This window comes from Chinchilla lanigera, unplaced genomic scaffold (assembly GCF_000276665.1).
Source record: "Chinchilla lanigera isolate Chin_1 unplaced genomic scaffold, ChiLan1.0 scaffold00092, whole genome shotgun sequence".
In the NCBI taxonomy this organism is placed as follows: Eukaryota; Metazoa; Chordata; class Mammalia; order Rodentia; family Chinchillidae; genus Chinchilla; species Chinchilla lanigera.
The window spans coordinates 6597495-6608243 of record NW_004955493.1 but is presented as its reverse complement, the minus strand read 5'-3'; the positions used below and the strand labels follow the sequence as shown (position 1 = coordinate 6608243).

At 40.8% G+C, this 10749-nt stretch overlaps 1 pseudogene; it reads left to right on the top strand.

Annotated features, from left to right (window-relative positions):
* The first annotated feature begins 420 nt into the window (after window positions 1-420).
* LOC102016927 lies at window positions 421-10591 on the top strand (annotated as a pseudogene).
* Window positions 10592-10749: the final 158 nt, after the last annotated feature.

Genomic DNA, 10749 nt, shown 5'->3' with positions numbered 1-10749 from the left:
TTTTGCCAACTAGATGGGCAGCTGACTACTGTTAGGGATGCTGGGACTGTATTCCCCAAGCATAGCCTTTCCAGCTGATCGCCCATCATTTATAAAGCAGAGAAGAGAGATGTTGGGAGCGGCTGAAGCTGGAAAGTAATTATGTGCGCAGGACGAAGCCGGGCCGAGAGCACGGGAGCTCCTGGAAGTATGTAAACAAGCCGATGTAGCTTGTTAACTGATTGCTGGGCAGCCAGGCTGAAGTTCATCAACCTCTTGAGGGTATAAATAAACGCTCTCCTGTTCTTGGGCAGGTCCCCTTCTCCACTCAGGGGACAGAGAGAGGGCCTCCACCTGACCCCAGCTTTTTGTCTCTTGTCTATTTTTTCCTCATTCTCGCCACCATTCCTTCCTGGGGTACAGCAAGAATCCAACGGATCCATGGAAAAGTACACCCGGAGGAAGCAGGGTGGGTTACCACGAGGAAAAACCACAATAGCCAAGATCTGGGAACTTTTAATTTTTTTTAGTTCGTGCTGCCCTTGAACTAGGTAGCACAGGCTGGCCTCAAGCCTATGGCGATCCTCTAGCCTCAGTGTCCTCAGCGCTGGGTCTACAGGCGTGTGCCACCATGTTCACCTGGGGAACATTTTGGTGCTGAGGAAGGAACCTAGGGCCCTTGGCAAGCTTGGCAGTTGCTCACTACTGCCCTGCACCTGTGTGTCCCTCCCAAATTCACTCACCTGAGTGTTAGCACTCTGGAGATTCTGGTCCAACTGTACCTTTACACATCTGACAATTTTCACACTAAAGAAAAAAGTGCTCCTTCAGAATCTGATGTCTAGTGGACATAGGACCAGGGTGGCTGTGGAATTAGAGGCCTGAGAAGGGCTGTCAAGGTGCCAGTGGGAGGCTAGGTTGGCAGCCATGGTGGCAGGGGCTGGGCCACGTGAAGGCAGAGACAGCCTTAGCAGAGGTCAGCACGGGGAGGGCCTGTTCTGTCTCAGAAGTCTAGAAAGTGCTGCATGTGGAAGTGCTGCATGGAAAGTGTGGCATGCAGAGGTCTGGGCTTGGGGGCAGAGCAGCACCAAGAGGGCAGAGTGGTAAGCAACAGAGAAAGAGCCTCTCTAAAAGTTGCTGTCCAGATGATGGACTATAGCAATGCTCCTCCCCTGGACCCAGGAAGGATCTGAAGCATGAATTAAAGCCCACAGAGAAAGTGAAGAGAGAAATTTCAACAAAGAAGAAGGAGGTAGGTAGCCAGTGGTGCCTTCTCCCTGGGATGGGACTCACAGCGTGAGAGGAGAGATTCAAATCTTTGGACACACAGTGACTGCTGGAGACCCCAGAGCCCTCCACAGACAGACACAGCAGTGGAGGGGAGCAGTGGACATGAAGGACTGCACTAGTTGGTGGTGAGTGCTGACGGCTCAATTGTTCCATGAGAGTGATTGCTGGGAGCCATCTTGGAGAGGGGCCAGCTGAGAACTCAGAGAGGCTGCTGGCTCCATCTAGTGGCTCCCAGCTGGGCTTAGGCCCATGGAAGGTGCCCTGACAGTTGCAGACCAAATGGGTCTTGTTTTGGCCAGAAGGTGCAGGCTCATTGAGGTTATCCACTACCCCACCAAAAAGCTACTGCTGACTTGCTGGGATAAATCCACATGGATATAGATTCTGTCTCCACACACTGTCTACCAGTGACAACAGAGACAAACCTGGAAGTGGATTTTCCTCTCTCTCTCTTCTTTTGTTGTTGTGATTTTCTTTTTGTTTTTGTTGTCCATCATCATTTGATCTTGTTTTTATGAGTGTGAACTCAGAGATTTTGAGCCTCTTTGTGGTCTTGTTCTGTTCTTTTTATCTCTTTCTTCTCTCTTTTTCCAGTCATTTGCACCAGTTTCCCAAAGATAGCCTGAGCCCTCTTTGTTCTCCAGTCTTCTAATCTCTTCTTCTTCTTCTGCTTCTGTATTTTCTCCCTAACCTCTTTTAAATTTTAACTCCTGAGGGAAAAATTGACTTATTAAGGACTTATAAACTGCATATAATTTTCTGGTTTTAGATTTTGTTATATAATCACAAATCCAGTTCATATGGTTACAGGTGGCAAATTAATGTTTACCTCAGTTTGTCATTTTGTAGGCTGTGTTGATGGTATTGCTATTGCTGATGGTACCACTTTAGCCAAAAGTAACATAATTGTTCTAAATAGCTATTTTTTTCTGGTACTCCAAGACTGAGATTGACTAAGGGTCATAGACAATACTTTGGCACAATGCCAAAGAACCAGGGGCTGGGCAAAGCAGGCAGCAACTTCTCATTCCCAACAAATTGAAGAGATGGCATCTTGCAACAGACTCAAAATCCAAAAACCAGCTACACCTGGAAGATAGCCCCGAGAAATAGTCAGTTCCTAACGGTGCTAAATACTAGCAATAAAGCAATCCACCAAAGGCAATTTACAATCACTGCCCCCAGAAATTAAACAAGAAAGAAAGAAAGAACTAAAAGGAAAAGAAAAGAAAAAAGAAGACACTTAAGATGCAACTGCAGACATACAGTTCACCAAAGGCAAACCCACAGGGCAATGAGGTAGGACAGTCTAAAAGCCACCCACCTGAGTTCTCCAAAGTAGTAACAACAGAGCAATTGAATAAGGCTCTAGAAAGAAATCAAATCAGAAATAATTTCTCAGATAACTGCAGAGATGGTCTCCATGATGAAAACCATGGTTAGTGACTCTATAGCAGATATAGATAAAAAATAGAGGAGCTTAAGAGAATTATGAAAGTCATGAATGGTTAGTATAGAAAAGAAATGGAATCGGGGGCTGGTGATTTAGCTCAGCGGCAAAGTGCCTGCCTGGCAAGCGCAAGGTCGTGAGTTCAGTTCCCGGTACCGGAAAACAAACAAACAAACAAACAAACAAACAAAAGAAATGGAATCTACAAGGCAGATTCAAGCAGATATCCAGTTGAATAAAAATTCCATTGAAAGTATCTGCAGTAGGATAGGCCAATGCAAGGACAGGATCTCGGATATAGAAGACAGGCTTGTGGTTAGCAATCATGAAAAGAAAGATTTCTTAAAAATAGCAAGGGACCATGAGATTTCAATCCAGCAGCTGCTAGATGAGGCAAAGAAGAATAACTTAAGATTGATCGGAGTCAATGAAAAAGGAGGAGATAGCACAAATGATATTAAAAAAAAAACAAAAAAACAGTTCACAGACTCATGCCAAAAAACTTCCCTGGTAGGGAAAAACAATTTGACATACAATAAGTGATACATATAGAAGTCCAATTAGCCATGATAAAAAAATCTACTACCAGGCATATATCATAGTCAAGATTCCAGAAATTCAACACAAGGATAGAATCTTAAAAGCTGTTAGGGAAAAGAAACAAATCACCTATAAAGGAAAGCCCATCAGAATCACAGCTGACTTCTCAGCACAAACCCTCAAGTCCAGCAGAGCTTGGAGCAAAGTATTTCAAGCTCTAAAAGAACAACCTCCAACCCAGATTGATGTGCCCCACAAAACTACCTTTCAAAACTGATGGAGAAATAAAATACTTCCAAGAAAAACAATATCTGAGGAAATTTATGACCATCAAACCAGCACTTCAGAATGTTTTAAAGGACATTCTAGAAAGAGATAATGATGACTACAATTCCACAAACCCCAACAGAAGGAATCCACCAGGCTAGGCAAACAATTAAATGGGAGGAGAGCAACAACAGGAAAATAACATGACAAGGATAGGTCAATACATATCAATTATAACCATCAGTGTTAATAGTCTCAATTCACCAATCAAAAGACACAGACTGGCAGAAGGGAGAAACAAGCAAGATCCAACAATATGCTGCATACAAGAAACAACTTAATTCAAAAAGAAATTCATAGACTGAAAGTCAAAGGATGGAAAACAATATTCCATCCAGAAAAAAGCAGGGGTAGCTACTCTATTTGCAGACAAAGTGAATTTGAAGCCAAGACTGATTAAGAGAGACAAAGAAGGTCACTACATGTTGGTATTATCTGTAGGTCCCGAGAACGAGGTGCCCATGGATGAATAAGAAAAGGTAAATGATAAGAAGAACAGAAGAGGCAAAAGTCTGGGATCAGGGGGCCCACAGCCTCTGGGACTGCAGCAACCCCGATCACCCATCTCAGTCGCCTTTTATTAGAACCAAGAACGTAACTCAGACCAACAGGAGAAATTCCTTATCTCTTTCCATTTCTGCCTCTCAGCTGATGGTAACCATCCTCGGGCAAGGCTCCTACACCCCACACCACATGCACTCAGCATGGCTGGAGATCATAAGCCGACCATTGGTAATCATTTCATTAGCAATCACAGTCCTCCCCCACATGTCCCCCTTTTTGTTTTAATGCAGTCCTTTGAAGGATCAGCAAGAACGTTACCAATTGTCTTCCGTTTCTCAGCGTTTCCTGAATGAACTTTGCTAGACTAAGGGGATGAAGCAAAATACAATGATAATATCACAAGAAATGACAAGGGATGTTTGCACAAATAAGAACATAATTCAGAGTCCATAACAGTGATTAGCCTTCAATTTATATCTTGAGATCACACTTTTCTGCTGGATATCTAAGACTGAGTTAGAGTGAGACGTGTATAAATAGAAGTTTTAACCTTTCACTATCTATCAGGGTCAGTGAGGTCTCCTCAGGAATCTTCTCGGAACCAAATGCTATCTCTTGATCTTCTGTCCATGTCAGCCATCCGGATGAGTCACGGCCATTGCTTGACCAAGGTGCTTTCTGTGAAAGCCTGAGAGATTCTTTTCTCTCTTAGTGACTCTCCTTAGGCACACTATCCATTGTAGAATCACTTTCCTCTGTGGTCCCATAATATCCTTGATCAGAACATCAGGGACTCGACCAGGTTATAGGATGTCATAGTAGAGGTTCTCTTATGTCCTGAGTCTGTACTGACCTCAGAGGGCACAGCCAAAATATTGGCTGTGTTTTTAGCCCAAACTATCCTTCTGATATTGAGTCTCCAGCTCTCAGTGGTTAAACATCCAGCAGAGAAGATTAATGATATAACATCCTAACGAAGGCAACAAGCTTAACATTATAATATAATCTAAATAGCAAACACCTTGGAACATACAAATGGAACCATAATTTTATAACAACCATAGATATTCCAATATTTAAACCTCAATAGAGTATTAGCAAACAATTACATATATCCACTCAGAAATTTAAAATTCAAAACCTTATGTGACATTAACCTTACTACTGATCTGAAATAACAGAGGCAGTAAAACTTAACACTACTATCTATCTGAATATCAGACACCTTAGAACATAAAATGAAACTGTTTTCTTTTTTTTGTTGTTTTTGTTTTTTTTCCAGTACCAGGAATTGAATTCACGACCTGTGCTTGCCAGGCAGGTGCTATGCCACTGAGCTAAATCCTCAGCCCAACTGTTGTTTTCTTAACAACCATTAACATCCTATCATTTAAATCCCTCTAGAATGTTAACAGATAATAATTACATATTTTCACATTGAAATCAGAAACCAAATTCATAAATAACATTGCTGCATGACAATCATGACATTTTGTAACATACTTAAAATTTCATTTTGATATAACCTAACCCTCTCAACCAATCATCTCTATCTAATACATAAGCTTTTCTCCAATCTGTCATCATTTAACGAAATACACTTAAGTTTTTTAAAGGCAAAGGTCTGAATTTGAACAAAAGTCTTATCATAAGCAATCCTTGCTTTACCTTTTCAAAAACTATACATCCTGAATCATGAATACATTTAATACACTATGAAATTAATAATACTAAATTATCATACACATATGAAAACCTTTGCTTCTTTAGTTCTGTACTAAGAACATCTTTCATGAGAACACCTTATTTTTTATCTTTTCTGGAACACTTTTAACCATTACCAAATTATTGGAGGTGTCTCCCAAGAGACTTTCGAGATCTTTGGAGGCCCCTTATTAATGCACAAAGGTTGGGCACCCCTTTGTTCACCAACAGGAGTCCTACCCAACAATTTTTCTGCTCAGGGATTATAGTTAAATATCTTTATTTAAATATCTTTGTTTAGACCAGCTGGTAATTTAGAAGAAAGCATGCTTTTAGATTTGCATCCCAATTGTATCGTGAAAAAATTTTGTTGAGCTCAAAAATAAAGAACAGCTGTTCACAAAATGGCAGACAAACACGTACACAGAACATACAAACATTTACACAAAATCAGAATGCACTCAAACAAACCTTTTACCAAATCATACTTTAGTAATTCTATTACAATTTTGAAAATTTATAATTTGATTATCTATCATTATAAATGGTCCCTGTGGGGCTGGGGATTCAGCTCAGTGACACAGTGCCTGCCTGGCAAGCACAAGGTCATGAGTTTGGTTTCCCATACTGGGGAAAAAAAAAAAAGAATGTAAATGGTCCCTGTGTATCATGCAGACTAGGAAGCTATCTAAATTCAATAACATAAATTAGTGCAGGCATACACACCTGATTTAACAAAGTCAATGCCTATCATAGCGGCTATGACAGCCAACATAGCCGAAAATATATTACCAGCTATAAATATTTTCCACTGAAATGCAGCCAGCTTTCGACATGATGGGTTACTTTCTTAAGTTGTTCCTAAATTGGGGGTTGTGCTTTCTCAATGTTCCTGATTATTATCCAAGGATAGTGGCATCACTCTCATTTTTTCCACCAGAGGACTCAGATTGAGTCTGACTCTTTTGTGGCTTGTGTTGAGGTTTAATTCTTCTAGTAGGTAACCACACTTTATCTCCTCAATCTGTAATGACACAAGCAAATCCTCTCCCCCAAATTTGAACAATACCTCTTTCCCATTTTCCAGTATGAATATCTTTCAAAAAAATCGGTACTTCCAAAACCCCCTACACACTCCATGGGAGCGGCACGACCTTCCACATATGGAAGAAGCAACAATTGGGCTATACGCTCTCTTGCTTCAACCTGATATGGCTGTAAAGCTTGCATCATAACCTGAATCTCATCTTTAAAGTCAGAGTCTTATTATACTTCTATATGTACTATCATCCCTTTTGAAGTCAAACCACTTCTTCCCACAATTAAACCAACTGATTCCTCACATAGAGGCCCTTAAATCCCAGTTCTAATCTTCTGAATTCCTAAAGTAGGGGATAACATAACATTCTCTAAGCAGGGGATATCTAATGCTGCACTACCTCTGGTGTTGGCAAAAAGATCACTGAGGTGGGTCCCTAAAAGGATTAAACTTACCATATGTAGGGGCTGAGGGTTGCACCAGATATGCCTGAGAGGCCAAAAAATATGCTTAAGAGACCAAACAAGAAGGCAGAGGAAAATCCAGTTTCCCCTTCTTATAGTTAGTATTGGATCTAAAAGATCCATACCTTCCTTCCTCTTCTGCAATTGGTCCCTGTTCCTGAAATGATAGTTTCCTCATTTCCTACTTCCTTTAAAATCTCTTGTTATGTTTCGCATTTTTTCCAAAACAGAAAATTTCCCATAACCTTGATGAACAATCCTGGAAACCGGGCTTACCTGCCCGCCAATTCTCCTCCAGTCCATCGGGCACTGACTTAATTTCCTTAATTCCCTTTCCTAGTCTTGAAGACTTACTTTCATACCTTAGTCTTGAAGACTTATTTTCACACCTTACTCTTGAAGAGTTATTTTCATGCTCTAGTCTCGAAGACTTATTTTCATATTCTAGTCTCACAGACTTCCTTTTGTACTCAAGTCCCTGTTCGGGCGCCATATGTTGGTATTATCTGTAGTGACAGGTCCCGAGAATGAGGTGCCCATGGATGAATTAAAAAAGGTAAATGATAAGAAGAACAGAAGAGGCAAAAGTCTGGGATCAGGGGGCCCACAGCCTCTGGGACTGCAGCAGCCCCAATTACCCATCTCAATCGCCTTTTATTAGAACCAATAATGTAACTCAGACCAACAGGAGAAATTCATTATCCCTTTCCATTTCTGCTTCTCAGCTGATGGTAACCATCCTTGGGTGAGCCTCCCACACCCTGCACCACGTGCGCTCAGCACCACTGTGGATCATAAGCCGACCATCGGTAATCGGTTCCTTAGCAATCACAGTCCTTCCCCCACAACTACATCCTTGTAAAGGGACCAATCCAAGAGGAAGAGATAACAATCATAAATATATATACAACAAATACCAGTGCAACTAATTATATAAAACAAATATTAACAGACATAAAAAATCAAATAATCACTAATACAATTGTTTTGGGGGATCTCAATTCTCTACTGTCACAAAAAGACAGATCAACTAGACAAAAAGTCAACAATGAAATATTAGAACTGACCCAAATTTTTGAATGAATGGACTTAGAAGATGTCTACAGAGTGTTTCACTCCACATCAGAATACATATTCTTCTCAGCTTCACACAGGACATTTTCCAAAATAGACCACATACTAGCTCATAGAACATGCTTAAGTAAATGCAAATGATTTGAAATTATACTATGCATATTATCATGCATATTATTCTGGTGCAATGAAACTAGAAATCAGTGGCAATAAAACCATAAGAACTTCATAAACACATGGAAATTAAATAGTCCCCTCCCGAACAACCAATGGGTTACAAATGAAATTAAAGAAGACATTGGGCAGTTTCTACAATTAAATGATAATGCAACTACAACATACCAGAACTTCTGGGACACAATGAAAGCAGTCCTAAGAGGGAAATTTTTAGCAGTGAATACTCATATCAGGAAAATAGAACAAGTGCAAATAAACAACTTAATGTTGAACCTCAAACTTCTAGAAAAAGAAGAGCAGGCTAAGCCAAAAGTTCATAGGAGGAAGGAAATTATAAAGATCAGAGAAGAAATTAACTCATTGGAGACTAAGAAAACAATCCAAAGAATCAATGAATCAAACAGTTGGTTTTTTTAAAGATTAAAAAAATTGAAAAACCCTTACTCAACCTTATCAAAAAAAGGAAAGAAGCCAGACGTGGTGGCACATGTCTAAAATCCCAGCACTAGGGAGGCTGAGGCAGAAGGATCATTGCAATTTCAAAGCCAGCCTGGGCTACAAAGTGAGCTCAATGCCATCCTGAACTGCATGGCAAGAACCTGTCTCAGAAACAAAAAACAAAACAAAACAAAAAACCTGAAAAGATAAGGCTCAAATCCACACATTTAGGAATGAAAAGGTGAAATCAAAACAGATCCTGCAAAAATCCAGAAGATCATCTATACCTGCTTTGAAAACTTGTATTCTAATAAGATGGAAAATGTGGAAGAAATGGACAGATTCCTAGATACATATGAATCACCAAGGCTGAATCAAGAAGATAGAAAAATTCTAAATAAAGCAGTATCAACCATTGAAATTGAAGATGTAATAAGAAACTTACTAACAAAGAAAAGCCCAGGCTTTTCTGAGTCTGAATCTGATGGATTCATTGCTGAATTCTACAAGAAATTTAGAGAAGGGGCTGGGGATTTAGCTCAGCGGCAAAAGCGCCTGCCTGGCAAGCGCAAGGTCGTGAGTTCGGTCCCGGTACCGGAGAAAAACCAAAAAAAGAAAAAAAAAGAAATTTAGAGAAGATCTAACACCACTACTTTGCATACTCTTTAATGAAATTGAAAGGGAAGCAATACTCCCAAATTCTGCCAGGCATCGTGGTGCACACCTGTAATCCCAGCACTTGGGAGGCTGAGGGAGGAAGATCACTGCAAGTTGGAGACTACCCTGGGCTACAAAGTGAGCTCAAGGCCAGCCTGAACTGCATAGTGAGACCCTGTCTCAAAAAGACAAAACAAAACAAAACAAAACAAAACAAACAGAAACATTAAATCTACTGGAAGATAGGCTAGGCAAAACTCTTGAAGACACTGGTATAGGTAAAGACTTTATGAAAAAAACCCTGATCGCACGTGAACTATCACAGAGAATCAACAACTGGGATCTCATCTTATTAGAAAGCTTTTGCTTTTGGCTTTCAGCTAAGAGAAGGCTAAGGTGCAACTTTGGTTGTCCTGAATCTGGGTTCATCCAACACCAGCTGCCTCCACCATGCCGCCCTAGTTCGACCCCAGACCCCAATGAGGTCAAAGTTGTGTGCCTGAGGGGCACCGGTGGCAAAGTCAGTACCATGTCTGCCCTGGCCCTCTAGATTGATCCCTTGGGTCTGTCTCTAAAAAAAAAGTGGATAATGACATCGCCAAGGCAACTGGTGACCTGGGGATTATGGTGACACTGATCATTCACAACAGACAGGTTCAGATTGAGGTGGTGCCTTCTGCCTCTGCCCTGATCATCAAAGCCCTCAAGAAGCCGCCAAGAGACAGAAAGAAGCAGAAAAGCATTAAACACAGCGGAAATATCACTTTTGATGAGATTGTCAACATTGTCCAACAGATGTGGCACCGGACTTTAGCCAGAGAACTTTCTGGAATCATTAAAGAAATCCTGAGGCCCACCCAGTCTGTGGGCTGCAATGTGGACAGCTAGCACGCTCATGACATCATAGATGACATCAACAGTGGTGTTGTGGAGTGCCCAGCTGGATAAGAAGTGAAAGAAAATATTTCAATAAAAAGATGATCCGGCCAAAAAAAAAAAAAAAAAAGAGAGAGAGAGAGAGAAAGAAACAAAGCTTTTGCACTGCAAGAGAAACCACCAACAGAGTGAAGAGACAACCCCCAATGTGGGAAAAAAATGTTTGCCAG